Source organism: Bison bison, unplaced genomic scaffold, assembly GCF_000754665.1.
Source record: "Bison bison bison isolate TAMUID 2011002044 unplaced genomic scaffold, Bison_UMD1.0 scf7180017864134, whole genome shotgun sequence".
Lineage (NCBI taxonomy): Eukaryota > Metazoa > Chordata > Mammalia > Artiodactyla > Bovidae > Bison > Bison bison.
Genome location: NW_011494706.1, coordinates 2,438,215 through 2,447,008, shown reverse-complemented (window position 1 = coordinate 2,447,008; position 8,794 = coordinate 2,438,215). Strand labels below are relative to the sequence as shown.

The 8,794-nt window shown below is 39.8% G+C and overlaps 1 protein-coding gene across 1 annotated transcript in view; it reads left to right on the top strand.

Annotated features, from left to right (window-relative positions):
* ACN9 (ACN9 homolog (S. cerevisiae)) overlaps positions 1-8,794 on the top strand; it is an 89,265-nt gene that overhangs the window by 32,759 nt on the left and 47,712 nt on the right. The gene's annotated exons all lie outside the window — the stretch shown is intronic.

The window sequence follows — 8,794 nt, the reverse complement described above, 5'->3', positions numbered from 1 at the left end:
CCTGACCTGCATACAGGTTTCTCAAGAGGCAGATTAGGTGGCCTGGTATTCCCATCTCTTTCAGAATTTTCCACAGTTTATTGTGATCCACACAGTCAAAGGCTTTGGCATAGTCAATAAAGCATAAATAGATGTTTTTCTGGAACTCTCTTGCTTTTTTGATGATTCAGTAGATGTTGGCAATTTGATCTCTGGTTCCTCTGCCTTTTCTAAAACCAGCTTGAACATCAGGAATTTCACGGTTCATGTATTGCTGAAGCCTGGCTTGGAGAATTTCGATCACTACTTTACTAGTGTGTGAGATGAGTGCAATTGTGCGGTAGTTTGAGCATTCTTTGGCATTGCCTTTCTTTGGGGTTGGAATGAAAACTGACCTTTTCCAGTCCTGTGGCTACTGTTGAGTTTTCCAAATTTGCTGGCATATTGAGTGCAGCACTTTCACAGCATCATCTTTCAGGATTGAAATAGTTCAACTGGAATTCCATCACCTCCACTAGCTTTGTCCATAGTGATGCTTCCTAAGGCCCACTTGACTTCAGATTCCAGGATGTCTGGCTCTCGGTGAGTGTGAGTGACCACACCATCGTGATTATCTGGGTCGTGAAGATCTTTTTTGTACAGTTCTTCTGTGTATTCTTGCCACCTCTTCTTCATATCTTCTGCTTCTGTAGGTCCATTCCATTTCTGTCCTTTATTACCAGAAAAAGCATTACCAGGCAATATACATAAATAGTTGTAAACAGAGATTCGTGCTGTATGTTAAATGACAGAACTGCTCTGGTAGGATGGAACTCTCGTATACTGGGTTTGTTCCCTTGCATATTTCACAGGTATCTAACCTGTAATGTCCCATATTTCCCGCTGAGCCTGCGGAATGGCCGCTCTGTATTTGACTGAAGCACAGACCGGAGCAGAACCGCCTTGTAGATTAAGTATCTGGTGAGGAAAGTAGAGTCAAAAACTTATTTGACTGTTCTAGTCCAGACCAGAAGGAGTTGTATCTCTGGACCAGTGTACTTGCTTTTACTTGTTACATAGCTGGCCAAAGCTATATGCTCAGGTCTTGTTAAAAATTGTTTACATATTTTTTATTTGACATATAATTGATTTAAGGTAACTGATTTTATCAGTTCTTTAACTTTTGAGAGGAATCTTACCAAAATCACTGTTTACTAAATATATCTCTCCAGATTTTCTGTTATCTGTAAAGTACTTTTTTACAGGCCTGGGACCAGTCAGGAGGGGAAACCACACAGTACTCTGAATAGGAAAGTGTAATATAAAGCATTAGTAATTATAACAGGAGATGGGAATAACAGAGAGATTGGCCAGCAAGAAGTGAAGAGACTAGGATCAACATAAACGGAACCACCACTCCCTTCAGAACTGAGAAAGAGTGGACACAGCTGAGATCCAGACCTTGTTGGAGGGGGCACAGCCATGGCTTTCGGGATAGCAGAGAAGTTGCTGTGGTACCATGCTGGTGGAACTTGCCAGAAATGAACACCTAAGCGTGCTAGGAAAGCGTTTACCGGGACGTGTCTCACTGTGGACATCTGAGGGGGTGACTAGAGGAGTGTGGGCTGCTGGTTGCTCTTGGCCACTGGGTACTGCAGGAGATGCGAGTCCCACAGGAGAGGGTCTGGAGAAAACTGCACGCTCCAGTGCTCCAGATAAGGAGCGAAATCTTCCCCCTGCGCTCTCAGCTGTGCCCCCTCCTGACTAAGCTTTATGTCAAGCCTGCTGGTAAAGGAAACATAGTCAGAGGGCCCAAATTCATTTCACAGAGCTGGCTTTGGGTGAATTTGGAGCTGTGGCTATAAATTAATAACTGGCACAAAAACGAGCACCCTTCTCATTTTGTTGTGCTCTAGTAAATTTTAGTTTCAAATTTCAATGTGAAGTTTGTAATACCTTCTTCTGTTTTTTTTTAATATTTTGGTCATAGTACTAGATTTTGTATCTGCTCGATTCTGCATCAACATGTCTATTAAATTTAAAAAGTTGTGCATACTATTTTTTAAGCTTAAAAATTATATTTTAACTTTACAAGTATTTTGACTTAATTACCAATTAATAGATATCATTGTCATTCTGTCTTGCATAAAATATTCTAATATACCTTACATTGTTGCCTATGAAAATGCCACTTGAGCTGAACCAGTCCACTCACACTAACTGGATTGGAGGTATGCTTGTGTGTAATACTAGAAGTCATGGTTGTATTCCCCTCTCCTTAGTATAATACAATAGCGATATCTTACACAAAGCACCTGTTACACTGAAATCAAAACAAAGTTGTATTTACTGGAAGATATTTTATGCAGGTTGTTTTTTCTAAAAACTTTATTTTGAATTCAGTATAGATTCATAGGACGTTGCAAAGAAGTGTACAGGGGCCTTGACTTGATTTTGCCCAGTGTTAACATTATGTATAACTTGCAGTACCATATCAAAACCAAGTCACTGGCATTGTTTACAATCCAGAGAACTTACTCATATTTCCCTAGTTACAAATGCCCTTGTGTGTGTGTAGATCTGCGCGATTTTAAACGGGTAGGTGAGCATCACCACAGTGAAGATACAGATCTGTGCCATCGCTTAGGGCTTTTAGTACTATCCCTGTGTAGCCACGTTTACCCCATCCCTGATTTCTGGCCACCAATCTGACCTCCATTTTCATAATTTTGTTATTCAAAAATGTTATATAGATGGAATCCTGTAACTTTTTGAGGTTTATCTTTTTACTTAGTACAGTTCTCTTGAGGTTCATCCAAACTGCTTTGTGTATCGCCAGTTCTTTATTGCTGAGTAATACTCCATGGTGTAGCTGTACCACAGTTGGTTTAATAAACCACTGTTCATTGAAAGACATTTAGGTAGTTTGCAGTTTTTAGCTATTCTGAATAAAACTGTTACGAACACTTGTATGTAAGCTCCTATATGAAATGTCTTGATTTTTCTGAGCTAAATCCCCAAGAGCACAATTGTTGGGATGTATGGTAAGTCTATTTGAAAGGAATTTCCAGGCTATATTCCAGAGTGACTATCATTTTATATATCTACCTGCAATATATAATTGTCCAATTTCTCTTATATCCTCATTAGTGTCTGTTGTCACTATTTTTAATTTTAGCCATTTTGGTAGGTGTGCAGTGATATCTCATTGTGTTTTAATTTGCAATTTCCTAGAGACTAAGGCGATGGCACCCCACTCCAGTACTCTTGCCTGGAAAATCCCAGGGACGGGGGAGCCTGGTGGGCTGCCGTCTCTGGGGTTGCACAGAGTTGGACACGACTGAAGCAACTTAGCAGCAGCAGCAGAGACTAAGGTGGTGAATATCTTTTCATGTGCTTATTTGCCATTTGGTAAAATGTCTGTTCATGCCTTTTGCCCATTTTCTTTCTCTTGAGTTTTGAGAATTCTTTTTATATTCTAGTTCTAGGCTTTTGTCAGATACATGAGTTGTACATATTTCTTCTGTAGTATCTTTTTAAAAAATCGGGATATAGTTGCTTTACAAAATTTGTTAGTTTTTGCTGTACAATGAAGTGAACCAGCTGTATGTGTACATTTGTCCCCTCACTCTTAGACCTCCCTCCCACCCCCACTTCCATCCCACCCCTCTAGATGGTCACAGAGCATGGAGCTGAGCTCCCTGTGCTGTGCAGCAGGTTCATACTAGCTGTCTGCTTTATCCATTGCAGTGTATCTGTGTCAATCCCAATTCATGCCACCTCCTTCCCCCTCACCTCCCAAGTCTACACATCTGTTCTCTACATCTGCATCTCTGTTCCTGCCCTGCAGATAGGTTCAACTGTAACGTTTTTCTAGATTCCACATATATGCGTTCATGTAGAATACTTGTTTTTCTCTTTCTGACTTCACTCTGTATGACACACACCACGTTCATCCACCTCACTACAACTCACCCAATTTTGTTTTAATGGCTGAAGAATAATCCATTGTGGCTATGTACCACATCTTTATCCATTCCTCTAATCAGTGGACACTTAGAGTGCCTTCATGTCCTGGCTGTTGTAAATAGTGCTGCGGTGAACATTGGGATGCGTGTCTTTTTGAATTATGGTTGTCTCTGGGTGTATACCAGTAGTGGGATTGCTGTATCATATAGAGTTCTGTTTTTAGTTTTTTGAGGACCCTCCATACAGTTTTCCATAGTGGCTGTATCAATTTACATTCCCAGCAATGGTGCAAATACTGCTGTGCTGAGTCACTTCATTCGTGTCCAACTCTTTGTGACCCTATGGACTGTAGCCCACCAGGCTCCTCTGTCCATGGGATTCTCCAGGCAAGCATACTGGAGTGGGTTGTCATGCCCTCCTCCAGGGGATCTTCCCAATCCAGGGATCGAACCGGCATCTCTTATGTCTCCTGCATTGGCAAGCAGGTTCTTTACCACTGGCCCCACCTGGGAAGCCCAGTAGTGCAAGAGTTCCCTATTTCCCTCTCCCTCTCCAGCATTTATTCATAAAACTTCTTTTCTAAACTATCCTCCACAGTGGAGGATAATTACTTCACAGTGTTGTGTTGGTTTCTCTGTGCATCATTGTGAATCAGCTGTGAGTGTACACATATGTCCTCTCTCTCGAGCCTTCCTCCCACCCTCCCGTCCCACCTTTCTAGGTTATCACAGAGCACCAAGCTGAGCTTCCTCGTGATACAGCAGCTTCCCGCTTGCTGTCTGTTTACACATGGCAGTGTTTATGTGTCAGTGCTACTCGCTGTATCTGTCCCACCCTCTCCTTCCCCTGCTGCATCCGTGAGTCTTCTCTATGTCTGCATCTCTGTGCATGCCCTGCAAGTAGGTTCATCAGTGCTGTTTTTCTAGATTCTACGTATATGCGTTAATACAAGGTTTTTTTTTTTTTCTCTTTCTGACTTCACTCTGTATGACACACACTACATTCATCTACCTCATTCCACCTGGCTCAGTTTTGTTCTTTTTATGACTAATATTCCGTTGTATATATGTACCCCGACTTCTTTATCCATTCATCTGTTGATGGACGTGTAGGTTGCTTCCGTGTCCTGGCTCTTGTAAATGGTGCTGCATTGAGCGCTGGGGTACATGTCTTTTTATGTTTTTTTCAGGGTATACGCTCAGAAGTGGGGTTGCTGGGTCATATGGTAACTTTATTCCTGTTTTTTAAAAGAATCTCCATACTCTTCTCCATAGTTGCTGTATCAATTTACATTCCTACCAGCAGTGCAAGAGGGTTCTCTTTTCTCCATATCCTCTCCAGCATTTATTGTTTGTAGATTTTAAAAAATAATTTAATTTATTTGGCTGTGCTAGGTTTTTGTTGCTTTAAGGCCATTCCCTAGTTGCGGTGAGCAGGGGCCATTCTATCCATTTAGGCTTCCTGTTGCGGTAGCCTCTTTGTTGCAGAGCACAGGTTCTAGAGCATTTGGACTTCAATATCTGTGGGTCCCGGGCTCTGGAGCACAGGCTCAGTAGTTGTGGCACACAGCTAAGCACACAGGCTTAGTGCCCTGGGGCATGTGGGGTCTTCCAGGGATTGAATCTGTGTCTCCTTCAATGGCAGGCAGGTTCTCTATCTCTGAGCCACCAGGGAAGCCCTATTTGTAGATTTTTTGATAATGGCCATTCTGACCAGTTGTAGTGACTCCTCATTGAGGTTTTGATTTGCACTCCTCTAATAATGAGTGATGGTGAGCATCTTTGCATGTTTGTTGGCTGTATCTGTTTGTCCTCTTTGGAGAAATATCTGTTTAGGTCTTCCACCCATGTTTTGATTTGGGTTGTTTGTTTTTCTGATATTGAGCTGCATGAACTGCTTGTATATTTTGGAGAGTAATCCTTTGTCAGTTGCAATTATTTTCTTCCATTCTGAGGGTTGTCTTTTCATCTTGTTTATGGTTTCCTTTGCTTTGCTAAAGCTTTCAAGTTTAATTAGATCCTGTTTGTTTTTATTCTCTTTAGGAGATAGGTCAAAAAAGGTCTTGCTGTGATTTATGTCAGAGTTTTCTGCCTGTGTTTTCCTGTAAGAGTTTTATAGTGTCCAGTTTTACATTTAGGTCCTTAATCCATTTTGAGTTTTTTTGTGTATGGTGTTAGAGAATGTTCTAATTTCATTCTTCTGCACAGAACTGTCCAGTTTTACCAGCAGCACTTATTGAAGAGACTGCTTTTTTTCTCCACCGTATATTATTGCTTCTTTTGCCATAGATTAGGTGACCATAGTTGTATGGGTTCATCTGTGGGCTTTCTGTCCGGTTCCATTGATCCTGTATAGATTCTATATAGATCCTGTTCCATTGATCTATGTTTCTGTTTTTGTGCCAGTATAATACTGTCTTGATTGCTGTAGCTTTGTTTGTAATACAGTCTGAAATCCGAAGCCTGATTCCTCCAGCTCCATTTTTCTTTCTCAAGATTGCTTTGGCTATTTGAGGCCTTTTGTATTTCCATAGAAACTTTAAAAATGTTTTGTCCTAATTTTGTGAAAAATGCCGTTGGTAATTTGATAGGGATTCCATTCACTGAGTCTGTAGATTGCTTTGGGTGGTATAGTCATTCTCACAGTTTTGATTCTGCCAATCCAAGAACATGGTTTATCTCTTCATCTAGTTGTGTGTTGATTTCTGTCATCAGTATCTTCAAGTTCTCTCTCTGGGTATAGGTCTTTTGGACCTATACACCTTAGGTAGGTGTATTCCTAGGTATTTTTTTTTTGTTTTTGTTGTGATGGTAAATGAGATTGTTTCCTTAATTTCTTTTCCTGATCTTTCATTGTTAATGTATAGGAATATAAGAGATTTCTGTGCAGTAATTTTTGTATCTTGTAACTCTACCAAATTCATTGATTAACTCTAGTAGTTTTCTGGTGGTGCTTTTAGGATTTTCAGTGTGTAGTACCATGTCATCTGCAAACAGCGACAGTTTTACTTCTTTTCCAATTTGGATTCCTTTTATTTCTTTTTCTGCTCTGATTGCCATGGCTAGGACTTTCAAAACTATATTGAATAGTGGCAAGCATGGACATCCTTGTCTTGTTCTTGATCTTAAATGCTTTCTGTTTTTCTTTATTCAGAATGATGTTTGCTGTGGGTTTGTCTTACATGGCTTTTACTATGTTGAGATAGGTTCCTTTTAAACTAACTTTCTGGAGGAGAAGGCGATGGCACCCCACTCCAGTACTCTTGCCTGGAAAACCCCATGGACGGAGGAGCCTGATGGGCTGCAGTCCATGGGGTCGCTGAGGGTCGGACACGACTGAGCGACTTCACTTTCACTTTTCACTTTCATGCATTGGAGAAGGAAATGGCAACCCACTCCAGTGATCTTGCCTGGAGAATCCCAGGGATGGGGGAGCCTGGTGGGCTGCTGTCTGTGGGGTCGCACAGAGTCGGACACGACTGAAGCGACTTAGCAGCAGCAAACTAACTTTCTGGAGAACTTTTGTCATACATTGGTGTTGAGTTTTTGTCAAAAGCTTTTTCTGCATCTATTGAGATGATCATATGGTTTTTATTCTTCAGTTGGTTAGTATATCACATTGATTTACATATATTGAATCCTGCTTGATCATGGTGTATGATTCTTTTAATGTGCTGTTGGATTCTATTTGCTAGTATTTTGTTGAGGATTTTTGCATTATGTTCATCAGTGATATTGGCCTGTAGTTTTCTTTTTGTGTGATATCTTTGTTTGGTTTTGGTATCAAGGTGATGTTGGCTTCATAGAATGAACCTGGGAGCATTCCTTACTCTGCAGTTGTTTGGAAGCATTTGAGAAGGATAGGTGTTGGCTCTTCTCTAAATGTTTAATAGAATTTGCCATCTGGTCCTGGATTTTTGTTCATTGGAAGATTTTTCATCACAGTTTTAATTTCACTACTTGTGATTGGTCTGCTTATGTTTTCTTTTTCTTCCCAGTTCAGTCTTAGAAGGTTGCACTTTTCTAAGAATTTGTCCATTTCTTCTAGGTTGTCCATTTTATTGGCATATAGTTGATTGCAGTAGTCTCTTACGATCCTTTGTATTTCTGTGGCATCTGTTGTAATACCTCTTGTTTCATTTCTAATATTATTGACTTGAATCCTCATTTTCTTGATGAGTCTGGCTAAAGGTTTATCAATTTTGTTTATCTTAAAGAACCAGCTTTTAGTTTCATTAATTTTTGCTATTGTTTTCTTCATTTTTATTTCATCTGTTTCTGCTCTGATTTTTATTATTTCTTTCCTTCTACTAACTTTGGGTTTTCTGTTTTCTTTCTCTAGTTGTTTTAGGTGTAAGGTTAGGTTGTTTATTTGAGATTTTCCTTATTTCTTAAGGTGGGATCATACTGTTGTATAAACTTCCCTGCTTTTGCCGCATCCCATAGATTTTGGGTTGTCATGTTTTTGTTGTCATTTCTTTTTATGTATTTTTTAATTTCCTCTGATTTCTTTAGTGATCTCTAATTAGAGTTTCTGTCTCTTGAGCTTTGAGAATCCTTTGTATATTCTAATACTAGTCTTCTGTCAGGTATGTGGTTTGTACATATTTCTGCTAGTCTGTAGTTTGTTTTTCATCTTCTTAACAGAGTTTTTCTTAGAGCAGAAGTTTTACATTTTGATGAAGTCCAATTTATTGTTTTCTTTACTTTTATGGGTCGTGTGTTTGATGTCAAGTCTAAGAACTGCTAATTTACTCACAGGTCCGAAGATTTGTTCCCATTTTTTTTAATGTAAAGTTTTATAGTTTAAAACTATATTTTTATATTTTCAGGCAGTGAATCCTTTTGAACTAACTTTTGCATATGAT